General features: G+C 45.5%; 1 long non-coding RNA gene across 1 annotated transcript in view; it reads left to right on the top strand.

The window, feature by feature from the left end:
• LOC141049106 (uncharacterized) overlaps window positions 1–15,606 on the top strand; it is a 67,509-nt gene extending 51,903 nt beyond the window's left edge. Inside the window, exon 3 of the long non-coding RNA XR_012220256.1 lies at window positions 15,029–15,606. This is a non-coding gene — a long non-coding RNA (uncharacterized lncRNA). The remainder of the gene's footprint in view (window positions 1–15,028) is intronic.
• Window positions 15,607–19,023: the final 3,417 nt, after the last annotated feature.

Genomic DNA, 19,023 nt, shown 5'->3' on the forward strand with positions numbered 1-19,023 from the left:
GTGGATGGCAGTCTCTCCTGCTGTCTCCGCATTCCAAAGACAGTAGGCCTCTGCCTACACCCTCCTATTTCCTGGGCTTCAACACAGCCAGTTGTAGCTCGGAAGTGCCGTCCACACGGAAAGAGACACTTGCTGCCGTGTCTCAGTGGGGTTCAGTAACGTCAGCTGTTCCCCTGCTGTGTGGATGGCAGTCTCTCCTGCTGTCTCTGCCTTCCAAAGACAGTAGGCCTCAGCCTACACCCAGATTTTGCCTGGGCTTCAACACAGCCAGTTGTAGCTCGGAAGTGCTGTCCACACGGAAAGAGACACTTGCTGCCGTGTCTCAGTGGGGTTCAGTAACGTCAGCTGTTCCCCTGCTGTGTGGATGGCAGTCTCTCCTGCTGTCTCCGCATTCCAAAGACAGTAGGCCTCTGCCTACACCCTCCTATTTCCTGGGCTTCAACACAGCCAGTTGTAGCTCGGAAGTGCCGTCCACACGGAAAGAGACACTTGCTCCCGTGTCTCAGTGGGGTTCAGTAACGTCAGCTGTTCCCCTGCTGTGTGGATGGCAGTCTCTCCTGCTGTCTCCGCATTCCAAAGACAGTAGGCCTCTGCCTACACCCTCCTATTTCCTGGGCTTCAACACAGCCAGTTGTAGCTCGGAAGTGCCGTCCACACGGAAATAGACACTTTCTCCCGTGTCTCAGTGGGGTTCAGTAACGCCAGCTGTTCCCCTGCGGTGTGGATGGCAGTCTCTCCTGCTGTCTCCGCATTCCAAAGACAGTAGGCCTCTGCCTACACCCTCCTATTTCCTGGGCTTCAACACAGCCAGTTGTAGCTCGGAAGTGCCGTCCACACGGAAAGAGACACTTGCTCCCGTGTCTCAGTGGGGTTCAGTAACGCTAGCTGATCCCCTGCTGTGTGGATGGCAAAGTCTCCTGCTGCCTACACAGTCCTACTACTACTGATTTTTAACCGTGCTCCAATTAGGCCTGTGGCTCCACTGTCTCTCGTATTTCCCCTGTCCTCCAACCCTGCCAGTTACAGCTCCGAAGTGGCGTCTGCACAATCCACACTTGTTCCTGTGTTACAGGTGTTCAGTCCGGTCAGTTAATCCCCTGATGTGTGTCCGGCAATGTCGCCTGCTCTGTCCACATTCCCATAACTAGTTATGGGAATGTGGACAGAGCAGGCGACATTGCCGGACACACATCAGGGGATTAACTGACCGGACTGAACACCTGTAACACAGGAACAAGTGTGGATTGTGCAGACGCCACTTCGGAGCTGTAACTGGCGGGGTTGGAGGACAGGGGAAATACGAAAATCAGTGAAGCCACAGGCCTAAGTGGAGCTTGGTTAAAATTAGTAGAAGTCTACAACCGATCTTAAAATTTCTTCAATGCAGCCTCAGCCTGCTCCGTGCTTGTCCCTGGGCTTCAACACAGCCAGTTGTTGCTCGGAAGTGCCGTCTTCACAGAGTAAAACACTAGCTCCTGTGTTTGTGGGGTTCAGTAACGTCAGCTGTTCCCCTGCTGTTTTGATGGCAATCTGTCCTGCTGCCTCCCAATTGACAGCACATCAGGCCTCAGCCTGCTAAGTGCTTGTCCCTGGGCTCCAACATCGCCAGTTGCTGCTCATAACTGACTTTGGCACGGGTACTCCCTCCTGCCCAGCTTGGTTCCAGCCCTGCCTGCTGTTTCCGGGAAGTGTCAATGTCAGTTTATCACCCCAAGTTGCCATGTCGTGTTGCGGTTGGGTTAGCCGAGGCTAGGGTGCCAGCAGTTTAGGTGCTTCCTATGTGGACTGCGGGTTCTGGTAAGAAAGGCTTGTTCCGTAGTGCCAGTAGAACAAGCGCCCCCTGTAGGACTGTGTGATTCGGTAACTGCGGCCAGCTTGCGGCATGCCAACTTTGCTTTTCAGGGGTAACTTCAGCTGCCCCTCCGGGTTCCAGCACCGTCAGCTGGTTCTCGGCAGAGCCTTTGGCCTAGGTGCCTCCATCTCGGTATCCGAGTTCCGGCAACGTCTGCTGGTCCTTGGTAGTGCTTTGCAGCACAGGTACCTCCTGCTTAGTAACCGTGTTCCAGCACCGTCAGCTGGTCCTCGGTTGTGCCATTGGCTCTTATTCCTTCTGCTGCCCCTCCGGGTGCCAGCACTGTCAGCTGGTCCTCGCTATTTCCATTTGCTCTTGCAGCTTATGCTACCCCTCCGGGTTCCAGCACCGTCAGCTGGTTCTCGGCAGAGCCTTTGGCCTAGGTGCCTCCATCTCGGTATCCGAGTTCCGGCAACGTCTGCTGGTCCTTGGTAGTGCTTTGTAGCACAGGTACCTCCTGCTTAGTAACCGGGTTCCAGCACCGTCAGCTGGTCCTCGGTTGTGCCATTGGCTCTAATTCCTTCTGCTGCCCCTCCGGGTGCCAGCACTGTCAGCTGGTCCTCGCTATTTCCATTTGCTCTTGCAGCTTATGCTACCCATCCGGGTTCCAGCACCGTCAGCTGGTTCTCGGCAGAGCCTTTGGCCTAGGTGCCTCCATCTCGGTATCCGAGTTCCGGCAACATCTGCTGGTCCTTGGTAGTGCTTTGTAGCACAGGTACCTCCTGCTTAGTAACCGTGTTCCAGCACCGTCAGCTGGTCCTCGGTTGTGCCATTGGCTCTAATTCCTTCTGCTGCCCCTCCGGGTGCCAGCACTGTCAGCTGGTCCTTGCTATTTCCATTTGCTCTTGCAGCTTATGCTACCCATCCGGGTTCCAGCACCGTCAGCTGGTCCTCGGTAGTGCCATTGGCTCTTGTTCCTTCTGCTGCCCCTCCGGGTGCCAGTACCGTCAGCTGGTTCAAGAGGACAAAGAACAGGAAGACAACCACCAAGATGCAGAACAACAAGAGAGAGAAGACAAAGAAGCATAAAAAAACAAAGCAGGAGAACATTAAGCATAAGACTAATACTCTGAGCAAATGATATTATCTTATTTATAAGCAGAAGAAGACTAAGCAGTGTATGGGGGTGAGTCCGTTCCTCCTCGTGGTGCCCCTGGAAAAGGCCTGCTGCTGCAGGCCAAACTGAACGCGGACAAATCCTGTTGTAAATCTTTTGTGACAGGCAGAACGGAAGGTGTAAACTTCTAACTTTTCTAGATAACAACTACAGGAATGCCTGACACAAATAAGAATATGATGAAGAAGAATAGGAAGAAGATGAAGAAGTTGAATATGTAGAATAATAATTGTTGAATAAGAAGAATATGAAGAATGTAAGAAAAGGAAGAAGAAGAAGAATGTAAAAAAAGGAAGTAGAAGAATTTAAAAAAAGGAAGAAGAAGAATGTAAAAAAAGGAATAAGAAGAAGAATGTAAAAAAAGGAAGTAGAAGAATGTAAAAAAAGGAAGAAGAAGAATGTAAAAAAAGGAATAAGAAGAAGAAGGTAAAAAAAGGAAGAAGAATAAGAAAGAAGAAGAAAGAAGAAGAAGACATACATGTCTGGCAAAATATAAATGAGGCTAACATAGTCAATATCTTTGTAACTCCTAACGTCTTTAAAAAAAAAGTTAATTCCTGCTATTCCATTTGATTGGGCTAAACCTCTATGGCTTTAATGTCTCCTCCACCTCCCACAATACATTCTACATTATTCTTAGTTGTTTTTCTTCATGTAGAATTAACCTACAAGGAAAGAAAGGGGTTTTTTTTAATACCGATATTTTGGCCCCATTGACTTGCATTGGTTCCCGGTATCGGAATCGGCGATACCGATACTTTTTTTTTTAAGATCGGCCGATCCATTCCGATCCGATATTTTCAAGTATCGGCTGGTATCGCTCAACTCTAGTCATGACCCTCCAAACAGCGTTCATGAAGGCAAAGTGTTTGTTTTACGTGGGCAGTATGGTTGCAAAGCTGAACCTTAAAGGAATGTCCAGAAGGGCACCACCAGGAGTGGAGCCTACGGTTTAATTCGACTCCACCTGGGAAACCTCAACCATGCAAGCTACAGAAAAGATGCACAGATTGCCACCTTAATTCCGTTAATGAACAAGACTCCGTCATGCCCCGCGGTCCAAGTCTGGCTTACTGGAGGGACACGTGAGGCTCTGGCACATGAGATTGGCCAATAACTGGTGTGTCATGCCCTTACATGTCCGTGGCTGCATGTGCGCTACACTGAAAAGGCCAGAGTTTGTCGCTTACAGGTGAAGATAACCCGCTGAACAACGTTAGTGATGGGGATCTGTGATTACAATTATTACCCGCGAACGCTGATTTCCCAGTAAGTGCAGGTCAACCGCAGTTCCGGAATTAGGCCTAACTGTCATTCCTGAAAAAATGAAAAACTTACGTGTGCAAACCACAGGTGCTGTAGCTTGCTTAACAGCTCACCAGCCGTTCTCAGGCCCAGTATGGATTACACGTGATTGCACAAAGGTGAGAAAGGGTAGCGTATCCCCGGATAACATGTATGGATAGCGTACACATTGAAAATATATGTCTATACATCAGGAGGCAGGCTCAGATGGTGTTAGGCCCAGTATGGCTTGCAGGTGATTGCACAAAGGTGAGAAAGGGTACCGTATCCCCGGATAACATGTATGGATAGCGTAAACATTCAAAATATATGTCTATACATCAGGAGGCAGGCTCAGACGGTGTTAGGCCCATTATGGCTTGCAGGTGATTGCACAAAGGTGAGAAAGGGTACCGTATCCCCGGATAACATGTAAGGATAGCGTACACATTCAAAATATATGTCTATACATCAGGAGGCAGGCTCAGACGGTGTTAGGCCCAGTATGGCTTGCAGGTGATTGCACAAAGGTGAGAAAGGGTAGCGTATCCCCGGATAACATGTATGGATAGCGTACACATTCAAAATATATGTCTATACATCAGGAGGCAGGCTCAGATGGTGTTAGGCCCAGTATGGCTTGCAGGTGATTGCACAAAGGTGAGAAAGGGTACCGTATCCCCGGATAACAAGTAAGGATAGCGTACACATTCAAAATATATGTCTATACATCAGGAGGCAGGCTCAGATGGTGTTAGGCCCAGTATGGCTTGCAGGTGATTGCACAAAGGTGAGAAAGGGTACCGTATCCCCGGATAACAAGTAAGGATAGCGTACACATTCAAAATATATGTCTCTACATCAGGAGGCAGGCTCAGACGGTATTAGGCCCAGTATGGCTTGCAGGTGATTGCAGAAAGGTGAGAAAGGGTACCGTATCCCCGGATAACATGTATGGATAGCGTACACATTCAAAATATATGTCTATACATCAGGAGGCAGGCTCAGACGGTGTTAGGCCCAGTATGGCTTGCAGGTGATTGCACAAAGGTGAGAAAGAGTACCGTATCCCCGGATAACAAGTAAGGATAGCGTACACATTCAAAATATATGTCTATACATCAGGAGGCAGGCTCAGACGGTGTCAGGCACAGTATGGATTTAACGGCCCAGATTACACAGCGGAGGAGCAGGGAGAGGTAAAGATTGCAAATGCTGGGGCCCTGCCCAAGCAAGGGAGGCCCACTCGTGGGCGTTGGTACTGGCACTGGGCCCCTCATAGTACAGCGGTGTGTCTGACGGCGGGTGTGCACCACCACCGTCAGAGACACTTGATTGCACTATGAGGGACCCTGTGCCAGTGCCCGCGCCCAAGAGTCGGCCTACCCACCTGTCCAGGGCAACGGCACTCGCACGGTGTTGTGCGCTAGGTGGTGACCCCGGCCATGGGGGGGAGGCAGCACAGTTAGGGAGTTTTAGAAAGTGGCATATGTTGATGTTGGACATTCAGCTGATGCAAAAGGTGAAATAGGTGAAGTCCCAGGAAGAGGTGGACCAAAGCAAGCCATTTTTCTGTCACCCTATGTGTCATCAGGGGAAGGTGGGACAAAATCCTTGGAAACCCATGCATGGTTCATTTTAATGAAGGTTAGATCATCCACATTTTGGGTTGACAGACGGGTCCTTTTTTCTGTCAGGATTGATCCAGCTGCACTGAAGACTCTTTCCGATAGCACACTTGCAGCTGGGCAAGCGAGCTCCTGTAAGGCATATTGGGCCAATTCAGGCCAGGTGTCCAGTTTAGCGGCCCAATAGTCAAAGGGGAATAACCTGTGTGGGAGAACATCGATATGGGAGGAAAAGTAGTTTGTTACCATAGTTGACAACTGCTGTCTCCTGTCACTTTCCATCGATGCAGTATTACCAGTTGTGTGAGCGGTATTTGAAAAATCAGTCCACAACATTGTCATGAAACCCCTGTCTCCAACGCCACTTCTGCTGTGTGCACCACGAACACCTCTGCCAAGCTGCCCCCGGCCCGTACGGCTCGTGTGAGAACCATCACCGCTGATGTGTGCTGGGAATGCCTCAAGCAACCGATTTACCAGAGTTGCTTGTTTATTAGCCAATATTAGGTCAAGGTTCTCCTGTGGCATGATGTTTTGTAATTTGCCTTTATAGCGTGGATCCAGGATGCTGGCCAACCAGTAGTCGTCATCGTTCATCATTTTGGCAATGCGGGGGTCCCTTTTTAGGATCTGCAAGGCATAATCTGACATGTGGGCCAATGTTCCCAGTGTCAATGATGCACTGCGAGTGCTGGTTGGAGGAGCACTTTCTGGCAAATCCACATCCCTCCAGTCACGCACAATCCCTGTACCAGACCTTGCCACGCCAACATTTTCACTTGCCCCACGAGATGCATCCTCCTCCCCTAAGTAATCATCCCCATCATCCTCCTCCTCTTCTTTCTCCACCTCGTCCAGGAGAGGTCCCTGAGCAGACAATGGCTGAATGTCATCAAGGATTCCCTCCTCCTCTTCCTCCTCATCAACATTGGCTGCAGACGCCTGCTCCTTAAGGTGCGTCAAAGTTTGCATGAGCAGACGCATAAGTGGGATGCTCATGCTTAGGATGGCGTCGTCTGCGCTTACCAGCCGTGTGCATTCCTCAAAACACTGAAGGACTTTACAGAGGTCTTTCAGCTTCGACCACTGCACACCTGTCAACTCCATGTCTGCTCTCAAAGTGCCTGGCCGTGTATCCTCCCACAAATGCATTATGGCCTGCCTCTGCTCGCACAGCCGCTCCACCATGTGCAGGGTGGAGTTCCACCTTGTTGCAATGTCGATAATGAGGCGGTGGTTGGGAAGGTGGAGCAATCGCTGCAGCTTCTGCATACGAACGGAGTGTACAGGCGACCGGCGGATGTGCGCGCACAGTCTTCGCACCTTCTGGAGCAGGGCTGTTAACTCCCGATAATTTTTGAGGAAGCACTGCACCACCAGGTTCAAGGTGTGAGCCAAGCAAGGTATGTGGCTGAGTTTTGAAAGGGCTATGGCTGCCACAAAATTATGGCCGTTATCACTAACTACCTTGCCTGCCTCAAGATGTACACTGCCCAGCCATGACTCAGTTTGTCGCTTCAAGTACTCGGCCAGTACCTCCGCGGTGTGTCTGTTGCCCAAACACATCATCTGCAACACAGCCTGCTGACGCTTTCCACTAGCTGCTCGATAGGGGGACACATCGTGTGCAACAGTGGCAGCTGCAGATGGAGTGCTCGTACGACTGCGCTCTGTGGACGAGCTTTCGCTTCTGGAGGAGGAGGAGGAGGAGGAGGGTCGAACGCCTACAGCCAACTGTTTCCTATACCATGGGCTAGGCAGCACTGTCCACCACCGCTGTCCCCTGTGGACCCTGCATCCACCACATTAACCCAGTGCGCAGTGATGGACACGTAACGGCCCTGGCCATGCCGACTGGACCATGCTTCAGTTGTGAGGTGCACCTTTCCGCTCACTGACTGCTTGAGTGCATGGACAATGCGGTCTTTCACATGATGGTGGAGGGCTGGGATGGCTTTGCGAGAGAAGAAGTGGCGACTGGGTAGGTCATAGCGTGGTTCTGCATAGGCCATGAGTTCGCGGAAAGCTGTGCTTTCCACCAACCGAAAGGGCATCATCTCAAACGAGATTAGTTTGGCAATGTGGGCGTTCAAACCCAGTGTACGCGGATGAGAGACTGAGCACTTTCTTGACCTACTCATAGTGTCTGGGAGGGTGAGCTGGACTTGAGAGCTGCATATGGTGGAAGTAGCGGTGGACAGGGCGGACTGAGAGAGGGTTGATGATGGTGATGGAGTTGTTGTTCTTTCTGATGGCCTAGAATCAGTCTTTCGTTGATATAACAGTGGGATTCCCTGACTGCTGTGGCCTTGCAACGACACCTCAACATTTGCTGCTGTGCTAACCGGTGGGCTTACAGTGGGGGAAACAATGTAGCGTTGCTGACTACTTTCGTTGTGATCAGTTGCACATGTGGCACTTGAGGTTTGGTGTTGTGTCCACGCTTGCAAGTGCATGCTGGTTAAATGTCTAAGCATGCAACTGGTATTCAAATTTTTCAGATTTTTCCCTCGGCTAAAGGTCTTTGCGCACTTCTTACAGATAACCTTGGCCTGATCATGAGGATTTTGTTCAAAAAAGTGCCACACTGCACTCTTCCTACTTTGGCAGACATTTTGCGGCCTAGCACGCTGTGATCTTTTGACCCTCTGGACAAGCTGTCCAGCAACTATTTTGATGTTTGGAACCTGTCTTTGGAGTGCTCCGGGCCTGCCAGATAACAGCGGTTGCGATGTCGATGTCTGCTGTGGATGCTCCTCATCTGAGCTATTGGAAGCAGCACCCTCTTCCCCCAATGGATGCCAATCTGGGTCAACAACTGGGTCATCCATCACCTCCTCTTCTATGTCATGTGCACCTTCCTCTGTGTCACCGTGTATGGTGGTATAGTGTGTGGGAAGGGGCACCTGAGTCTCATCAGGGTCAGAATCTGGCTCTGTACACTGCGAGGACAATGTAGTGCTCTGAGTGAATGTACCAGCAGAATCATCCATCAGCGGCTGTGCATCAGTGCACTCCATGTCAGATTCATCTTGGCCTGGGTAATTCACCATTTGACTTGATAATCCAGGCATGGTATGTGAAAACAGCTCCATGGAGTAATCAGTAGTATGGCCTGCGTCATCCTTCAATCTTGGTTGGGGTGAAGGACACAAGGAAAGATGTGGTTCATGAACATGAGCCTCCAATGACGACTCAGTGCTTTTACTTTTTACAACTGAAGAAGAGGAGGCGATAGAGCTGGAGGCTGAGTCAGCAATGTAAGACAAAACTTTTTCCTGATGCTCTGGCTTTAAAAGCGGTTTGCCAACTCCTAGAAAACTAAGCGTTCGAGGCCTTATGTAGACAGACGATGACGCAGGATCAACACCTCCTGCATTCGGTCCTATTTTGCTCTTGCCACTACCATCAGATCCACCACCAACACCATCATTACCAGCTGCCAACCCCTGCCCAATTCCATGGCCTCTTCCACCAGACTTCCTCATTTTTGGTAGAAATGTAGACAAAATCCAACAAACTATATAGTAATGTAAAACAAGGTACAAGGTGTCTATAGGACAGGGGAGATTTTGAATTTCTGCAGACACTTGTGGACACTGGACACTTTTGGATTGTGTGAGGCCCACTGAATATCTGAGCGCTCTGTCACAGGCTCGATGGCAGAGCTGTGACCAAAGTCACTAGAGGATAAGGGAGATTTTGAATTTCTGCACACACTTGTGGACACTGGACACTTATGGATTGTGTGAGGCCCACTGAATATCTGAGCGCTCTGTCACAGGCTCGATTGCAGAGCTGTGACCAAAGTCACTAGAGGATAAGGGAGATTTTGAATTTCTGCACACACTTGTGGACACTGGACACTTATGGATTGTGTGAGGCCCACTGAATATCTGAGCGCTCTGTCACAGGCTCGATGGCAGAGCTGTGACCAAAGTCACTAGAGGATAAGGGAGATTTTTAATTTGTGCACACACTTGTGGACACTGGACACTTATGGATTATGTGAGGCCCACTGAATATCTGAGCGCTCTGTCACAGGCTCGATGGCAGAGCTGTGACCAAAGTCACTAGAGGATAAGGGAGATTTTAAATTTGTGCACACACTTGTGGACACTGGACACTTATGGATTGTGTGAGGCCCACTGAATATCTGAGCGCTCTGTCACAGGCTCGATGGCAGAGCTGTGACCAAAGTCACTAGAGGATAAAGGAGATTTTGAATTTCTGCACACACTTGTGGACACTGGACACTTATGGATTGTGTGAGGCCCACTGAATATCTGAGCGCTCTGTCACAGGCTCGATGGCAGAGCTGTGACCAAAGTCACTAGAGGATAAGGGAGATTTTTAATTTGTGCACACACTTGTGGACACTGGACACTTATGGATTGTGTGAGGCCCACTGAATATCTGAGCGCTCTGTCACAGGCTCGATGGCAGAGCTGTGACCAAAGTCACTAGAGGATAAGGGAGATTTTTAATTTGTGCACACACTTGTGGACACTGGACACTTATGGATTGTGTGAGGCCCACTGAATATCTGAGCGCTCTGTCACAGGCTCGATGGCAGAGCTGTGACAAAAGTCACTAGAGGATAAGGGAGATTTTGAATTTGTGCACACACTTGTGGACACTGGACACTTATGGATTGTGTGAGGCCCACTGAATATCTGAGCACTCTGTCACAGGCTCGATGGCAGAGCTGTGACCAAAGTCACTAGAGGATAAGGGAGATTTTTAATTTGTGCACACACTTGTGGACACTGGACACTTATGGATTGTGTGAGGCCCACTGAATATCTGAGCGCTCTGTCACAGGCTCGATGGCAGAGCTGTGACCAAAGTCACTAGAGGATAAGGGAGATTTTTAATTTCTGCACACACTTGTGGACACTGGACACTTATGAATTGTGTGAGGCCCACTGAATATCTGAGCGCTCTGTCACAGGCTCAATGGCAGAGCTGTGACCAAAGTCACTAGAGGATAAGGGAGATTTTGAATTTCTGCACACACTTGTGGACACTGGACACTTATGGATTGTGTGAGGCCCACTGAATATCTGAGCGCTATGTCACAGGCAGAAATTGGCTAGTGTATCACAAACTACAAGGTGTATGTAGAATTGGGCAGAATAGGAATCTCCCTAGAGTGCAGGTCTGTAAGAACGGAACATGTCCTCGACTTATTCTCACAGAGTGACACACTGATAGCTTCACTGTGGCTGTGATAACAGCCGTTACACGGTACTGTGTGAGGAGCGTACACCGCTGTATGGTGTGAAAAAATGCACGCTCAGTACCTCAGCAGGACAAAAAAAAAAATTGGGATTGCTTTTAAAAAAGCAGTTTGCGGAGCAGTGGGTAAACAGCAATGCAGGAATGTCAGGAAGCCTTAGAAGGCAGCCCAACAACCAACACCACTGATACACCACTATATAGCCTCCCCTTGCACTGCACAGTGACTGGTGTGTTGTACAGGCAAAATCGCTAGCAGCAGAAGCAGTTTTTGGTGTCTTCTTCCCTGCCTAACGCTCTCCCTACAAAATCATCATCAGCAGCAGCTCTCTCTATTCTGAGATCAGCATGAGTAACATGGCGGTCGGCGTGCACGCCCTTTTATACCCCCTGTGACGCCCACCAAAGCAAGCCAATCACTTGCATGCCCTTCTGAAAGATGGTGGTGACCCGTGCCTATGTCATCACATTGCCCACAGTGTCCGTGGATCCTGATTGGCTGAAAAAGAGCGCAAAACAAACTTTTGAAACGCTACTTTGGCGCATAAGTCGCCGACCTCGTGGCTGACCTCATCCTAGGGTCGGGTTTCGTTTCATGAAACCCGACTTTGCCAAAAGTCGGCGAGTTTTGAAATTTTTCGACCCGTTTCGCTCAACTCTAGTCACAATCCATTTTTGGATCTGTTACAGATCTGGATTCTCACATAAAAATGTTTTTCCTTTCAGGCCATCAGGGGTTAATATCAATTATTCCCCCAGTGGCCGCTGGTGTAATTAGATTGCTGGTGAAGTTGCTGATGCAGGTGGTGACTACTCCCACCTTCCTTTAAAAGGTCACCTGATGCATCAGCTGACTCTTGGTTATACAGGTACTTTTGGATACCAACCGGGCTGAAGACAGAAGGTTGCTGGTGCTATGGTGCTTCAGCTGAATGCTGTTATCTTGTGCCTTACTCTGCTGTGCGGTGCATTGCAGCAGAGAAAGATAAGTGAGGTTAAGAGCAGGGCACATCCTCATACCACATCAGTACACTAGTAGGGTTGCTATCGAGCCTCCTGATGATCCCAAAGGGGTGAAACGCGTTGAGGCGTCTGAGGCTATGGGACAGTGGATGGATTTCACGATGAGTATCCTAACTCTTTTATTTGAGCTTTCCACTGATGAAATCGTTTTATCTATTGTTTGACAATGTGATGAGATCTATGAATCAATGCTGTGGATATGGGCTCAATGTGTGACTTTGGCGATCTTTATATATTGTGACCTATATATATATGAGGATGTGGCATTTTGAATTATATATATATATTTTTGAGATTTAAGATTACATGTTGCTACAACTAGGTGGATTGACACATGTTGTTGGCTGCTGATGAGTCACAATATTTTTTATCTTTTCGGCTATATCTATTTGTCTGAGCCACGAGTCTAGATGGAACTGTGTATAGCACATTAATCCTTTAATATCAAGATCTTTAGTACTGTATCCCCATATGCCTATTTATTCATGTGTTCTTTTATATCTATAATATATGTGTAATTTTTTGTGGGTTCTAGGGTCCCCCTTATCGTAGGATTCTCTCTGTTATCTGATAGGGGTCCCCTTAGCATCGGGGAAGGGACTCCATTAGAGGTGCCAGGGTGCAACAGGGTCCCCAGGGACAGCCACCGTTGAGCGGGGGCACCACAACGTTCCCCCTAGGGTGCCAACCTCCGCAGCTAGGAAGGTGATAACAGGAGATATCAATAGGGACTCCTAGGTTATTCCCCACATTTTATGTATTTTGGATTTTTGGACACCTTTTTCTGTTTGTTTTTTTGTGTTCACTTGTGGTGTGACCCTTGTGGTTTTTTATTAATAAAGTATTATTTTTAGGGTATACTATATGATTTACTATTTTGAGACCCTTGAGTATTTAACTGATTTTTAGCAGGGCACATCCTCAGAAGAGTGCAGGAGGTGTCCATTTTCCCATTCCCTATTGCAGGGCCCACCATTGTAATTGTGTCCTGGGTGTTCCCTTGTTTGTTTTACCATTAGTGACCGACCGAGTGTTGGGTCGTGTCACACTTGGCCAGTCACTTCGTGACAGGTAGTATATAACCCTCAAAACAAGTTGTCACATTTTTTTCAGTTTGATATTGCTCATCCATACAGTATTACATGTTCAGTGGTGTATATATAATACTACAAAAAAGCAGTGAGAAATTTGTCAAGATTTAATTACTCATTCATAGTTTTACGTACTTTCTGTTTCATTTTGGTGTTATGTAAAACTCAAAAAATTGCCTTTTTTATTGATTCAATTACTGATCTATACAGTATTATGTGCTGTCTGATACATTTCCGTGTTATATAAAAATCCTCCAAAAATTAAAAAAATGTATATGGATTCAATGATTCATCCATGTAATGTAATGTGATTCTTAATACATTTCGATGGTATATTAAACTTTAAAAAAACTTTCCAAAACTTTTTATGTATTCAAGGATTCATCCATACCCTGTAGAGTGGTTCTTGTTACATTTTGTTGGTATGCTCAACCAAAACCCTTCCAAAACTGCTTAGCTATTCAATTAGTCATCAATACATTCTAACTCAGTTCCTGTTACATTTTGCTGGTATATTAAATGCTAAAATAAAGCTTAAAAACTTTTTATGGATGCAAGGATTCATCCATACACTGTAATGTGGTTCTTGGTACATTTCACTGGTATTTTAAACTCTAAAAAAAGTTAAAAACATTTTTACAAATTCAATCATTCATGCATATAGTTTAGCGTGCTTTGTGTAAAACTATAGTGAGTTAAAAATTTTAAAAACCACTTTGCCTGGAACAGTTTACAAAATATTTTTGGTAAAAAAATTGACTATTGTCATATATACTGTAGATCCAGCTTTGTGTGAAATTTGGTTGGTTTCAAATAAAAACCAAAATTGGTGTACACTTTTTTAATATTTTAGTGAGGCCATCCAGTTGATGCTTTCAAGGGTGTATAGATGACCCTGCTTGTATTTTTTGGAAGTCTTTTCACTCTTCATAATTTTTAGATGAGTAAGACTACCACAAAAATGCTTTGCTTGCAATATTTGAATGAGGCACTACAGTTGGTGCCTTCAAGGTTGCATTGATCAACCTGCTGGTAATTTTTGGCAAGCTTTGAATGTTTTTTTGTCAGTCCTTAAGTGTGACATCATTGTTTTTTACCATAATTATAAATATTTGCAAAATGTCAGATTAATGAGAGAGAATGTTTTAAGGCATTTTTATTACTTACTGCAAAGTCTAAAGTTTACATACATTTCATTAGTATTTGGTTCCATTGCCCTTATACTGAATGTCTTGAGATATCCTTCCACAAGCTTCTCACAATAATTGGTGGGAATTTGGGCCCATTCTGCCTGACAAAACTGCTGTAATTGATCCAGGTTTGTATGTTGCCTTGCTCGCACCAGCCTTTTCAGATTTGCCTTTAAATTTTCAACTTTTTTATCCTTAAGCCACTTTATCTTTTTGGCAGTATGCATCGGGTCATTGTCCATTTGGAAGACCCATTTCCCCCACGCTTTTACTTCCTGGCTTATATCTTGAGATGTTGCTTCAGTTTTGCCACATAACCTTCTTTTCTCATGATGCCATCTATTCTGTGAAGTGCACCAGTCCCTCCTGCAGAAAAACAACTCTACAACATGTTGCTGCCACCCCCGTGTTTCACAGTTGGGATGGTGTTCTTAGGCTTCCAAGCTTCTCCCTTTTTCCTCCAAATGGAACAATGGTTATTATGCCCAAAATGTTCAATTTTAGTTTCATCAGACCACAGGACATGTCTCCAAAAATTAAGATGTTTGTTCCTGTGTGCATTTGCAAATATTAATCCATCTTTTTTTATGTTTCTTTTGCAGTAATTGCATCTTCCTGGCAGAGTGGCCTTTCAGATCATGTTGATACAGTATTCGTTTCACTGTGGATATTGACACAATCTTATCAGCTTCCACCATCATCTTCACAAGGTCTTTTGCTTTTGTCCTTGGGTTGATATGCACATGTTGGACAAAAGCACGTTCATCTCTGGGACACAGAACCTGTCTACTTCCTGAGCGGTATGATGGCTGGACATTCCCATCTTGTTTGTACTTGCATATAATTGTTTGAACAGAAGAATGAGGTACCTTCAGGTATCTTGAATTTGTACCCAAGGATAAGCCAGACTTGAACCAAAACAAAATTCTCTTCCTGATATCTTGGCTGATTTCTTGAGACTTTCCCATGATGCTAGACAAAGAAGCAGTGTGTTTCAGGTGTGCATTAAAATACATACACAGGTGTTTCTCTAAAACTCACATGTTGCCGAAAAACCAATCAGAAGCTTCCAAACACATGACATCCTCATATGGGCAGTCCAGAATTGTTTAAAGGCATAGTAATCTTAGTGTATGTAAACTTTTGACTTTGCAGTAAGTAAAAATGCCTTAAAACATGCTCTCTCTTTCTCATTATTCTGACATTTGGCAAATATTAATAATTATGGTAATCCTAATTGACCTAAAACAGGAAAGTTTTATTCTGATTTCATGTCAGATATTGAAAAAAACATGCTTATGTGTCTTTTTACATAGTGTATGTGAACTTCTTCTAGTTTCAACTGTATGACCAAATAACCAGTCTACCTATTGCAAAACTGTAAACCTCCATACTCAAGGTATAACACAATTACTTGATTTTCAGAATATCTTATCTACTGTTTTTCAGAATATCTTATCTACTGTTTGAGTCTTCTTGAACCTATGGTGTGACCATGGAATTAGTAGCATAGCAAGTTTTCCCAAATGTGGTGTGATCATAGCCTTGTACAGGCAGATTCCATCCTTAGAATGAAATCTTTAATTAATGATTTATTAAAAATCTGTCTGTTTTCTCTGTAAGTTCCCTCTGCGTTTTGAATGATGTTGAGTGTATAAAATAGCAGAAAGTAATCTTAACAAATTCTTCATCCTTAGGTCAACTTTACCAACAAATACAAGATTTTCTATGTAGCTAATTAAAATAATTAGAATTCATTAGACAAACGATGTCCTTATTTTCTTGTTTTCGCTTCTTCTTCATTATATAATATTTTAATTTTAATTATCAATTAGGGGTAACTCACAACATTGCTAAAATGAAGCAGCGTGCGTCTTAATCTTAAATTGACAATCCTTTTTATGCATCAAAATGACATCAATTAACATGTTTGTGAAAATATAGAAAAGTAGCAGAGATAATTAAGTGTCAATATCATCTGCTGGCCAGTACCATTTATAGAAGCGAAAATTGTTTCTGTTAAAAAGAAAATATATTTTCACCTATCCACCCAGGAATGAAATTAATTCAACAAAATGTCATTCTCAAGTTAGACTATTTGAGTTCACTTCACTGCAGTCATTGAAACACCTTAGCACATTGAGCTTCATACTGAGCGATACCTTGAAAATAACAGAAAAGGAAAGTCTTTTGAGATGAAAAACATAACCAAAGAATGGAAAATGGTTTGTGTTAATCTGAAACTGGCTCTTAGGGGGCTCACTTCCCTGCAGTCATCGAGAAACAGTATTTTTGCAGTGGAGCTTCTGTAGAAATATACCTTAAAATGAAAGAGGAAAGAAACATATTTTAGATGAGAAGGATGAAAGTAAAAGGCAAGGCCCGAAGTGCTCTTTTATTTGGACATTTTGAGACTTTCACTATTATTAAAACATCGGCCAAAATGCTCTATGTTCAAAAAGTGGGGTGAATAAATCCAAGAATTGATGCCACCAATACGTCCCATCATCGTGAAGACTGTTTTTCACATAAAGGAACACCTAAATACCGGGTGAGTCATAAAGGACGGATGTATTTGAAGTGGCTATAACTCACCACCAGGTGGAGGTAGAGATGTGCGGGAGGCGGGGTTATGTTTGTGAGGTGAAAGCATTGTTTTTATTTTAGTTTCAGTTTAAGCTATGGTGCCGTGGACGATAGAACATCGCGTTTTTGCGTACGACAGTTTTGTCAAGAATAATGAGTGTATCACAGCCGTTCAGCGTGAGTTTCGGCGTCATTTCAATATTCACAGAAATCAAGCTGTTCCCGCTCGTAACACTATCCTACGTTGGGTTGAAGCACTCCGTACACGAGGTACACTAATGAACAAACGACCACCGGGGGCTCCACGAACGGCACGTACCCCTGAAAATGTGGAACGCGTCAGGCAAGCCATGCTGCGTAGTCCGAGTCGATCTGCTCGGAAACATTCTTTAGAACTTGCCCTCAGTAATCGTACAGTAAGGCGTATTTTGCATTTAGACCTGCATTTCCACCCCTATAAATTGGCCATTGTGCAACAGTTGGAGCGCGGGGATTACGCAGCGCGACTGAAGTTCGCACATGAGATGGAAGCAATTATTGAGCAAAACGACAACCTTATTTTATTCATGAGTGATGAAGCTCATTTCCGTGTCAATGGCATGGTTAATCAGCAGAACTGCCGTTATTGGGCCTATGAAAATCCGAAAGAATTACATGAACGACCGCTGCACAGCCCTAAGGTAACGGTGTGGTGCGCTATGGGCAAATATGGCGTGATCGGTCCGTACTTTTTCGAAGGCGATAATGGCAATACTGTTACCGTGAACTCACAACGTTATATCGCCATGATAAATAACTTCTTTGTTCCTGAGTTACGACGGCAACATATCCCCATCTCTAGTGTGTGGTTTCAACAAGATGGGGCAACGGCCCACACAGCCGGAGCAACAATGAACGTTCTTCGCCCTCTCTTCCCTGGTCGCATCATTTCCAGGTTTGGCGATATTAATTGGCCTCCTAGGTCCCCAGACCTGTCCATGTGCGATTATTACTTATGGGGTCACCTCAAATCACGTGTATACAAGCTTAAGCCTCGATCATTACAAGAACTGAAGGAAGCTATTCGAGTGGAAGTTGCCCAAATCGACAGAGTTGTGTTGGAACGTGTTGATGCCAACTTCCAAGAACGCCTTTGGAAATGCATCACTGATAATGGCCACCACATGGCAGATGTTGTTTTCCACACTTGAATTTGTCAAATATTTGTCAGTATACGTAACCAAATCTGTGAATACATTTATATTTAATAAATATTTAACGATTTTATGATTAGTTTAAAAACGTCCGTCCTTTATGACTCACCCGGTATATTTATACTACATATTTTGCTGATTTTTTTTGCTCATTGCATCATTATGAAGTGATGAAAACACACTTTTAGTACCAAAACCAGGTCTAGATATTGTTGTCTCTCTAAAGATAATGCCACTACTCTGGAGTCAGATATCCTGGGACCAGGCACTCCTACCCTGTCACTACCGCTAGGAGGCGCACTAGCTCGCCCTGTTCTCTGGGTTACTTCTATTGGTGAAGATGCTGGGGCCATGTACCTTGCCTTAACTTCTGAATCCACCCTCCGTCTGTACCCTTCCCCCATCCAGGGAAGAGGGGAGTAGTAGTGTATCGTAATATACCAACCAGAATTAACAATGTAATACAAACAGGGATAACGGAAAATACCAAACATACAAATATACACATATAAGAAAGGTATGCGCCGGGGAGTGGAGGATGGGGTTAACAAAAGTAGGTGAAGAAAGGTAATTATCACACACTCAAAACCCAGCAACAGTTACAAATAAATCCACCAAACACCTACTCAAATAACCACCAACAGCAACCTCCAAGCCATGCAGCAAAAGCTAACTCTGATGATGTGTGTTAGCCAGGACCCAGATTATATAGGAGATGGGAGTGGCTAACAGTGCACAGCTGAGAGCCTTATCTCCAGGAGCTCTCAACAGAGCAGATTAACCCCTGCACTGTCCAAAGAAATTTACACCGTTTAATA

The sequence above is a fragment of the Dendrobates tinctorius genome, unplaced genomic scaffold, assembly GCF_039654945.1.
Source record: "Dendrobates tinctorius isolate UK_male_01 unplaced genomic scaffold, ASM3965494v1 ptg000143l, whole genome shotgun sequence".
Lineage (NCBI taxonomy): Eukaryota > Metazoa > Chordata > Amphibia > Anura > Dendrobatidae > Dendrobates > Dendrobates tinctorius.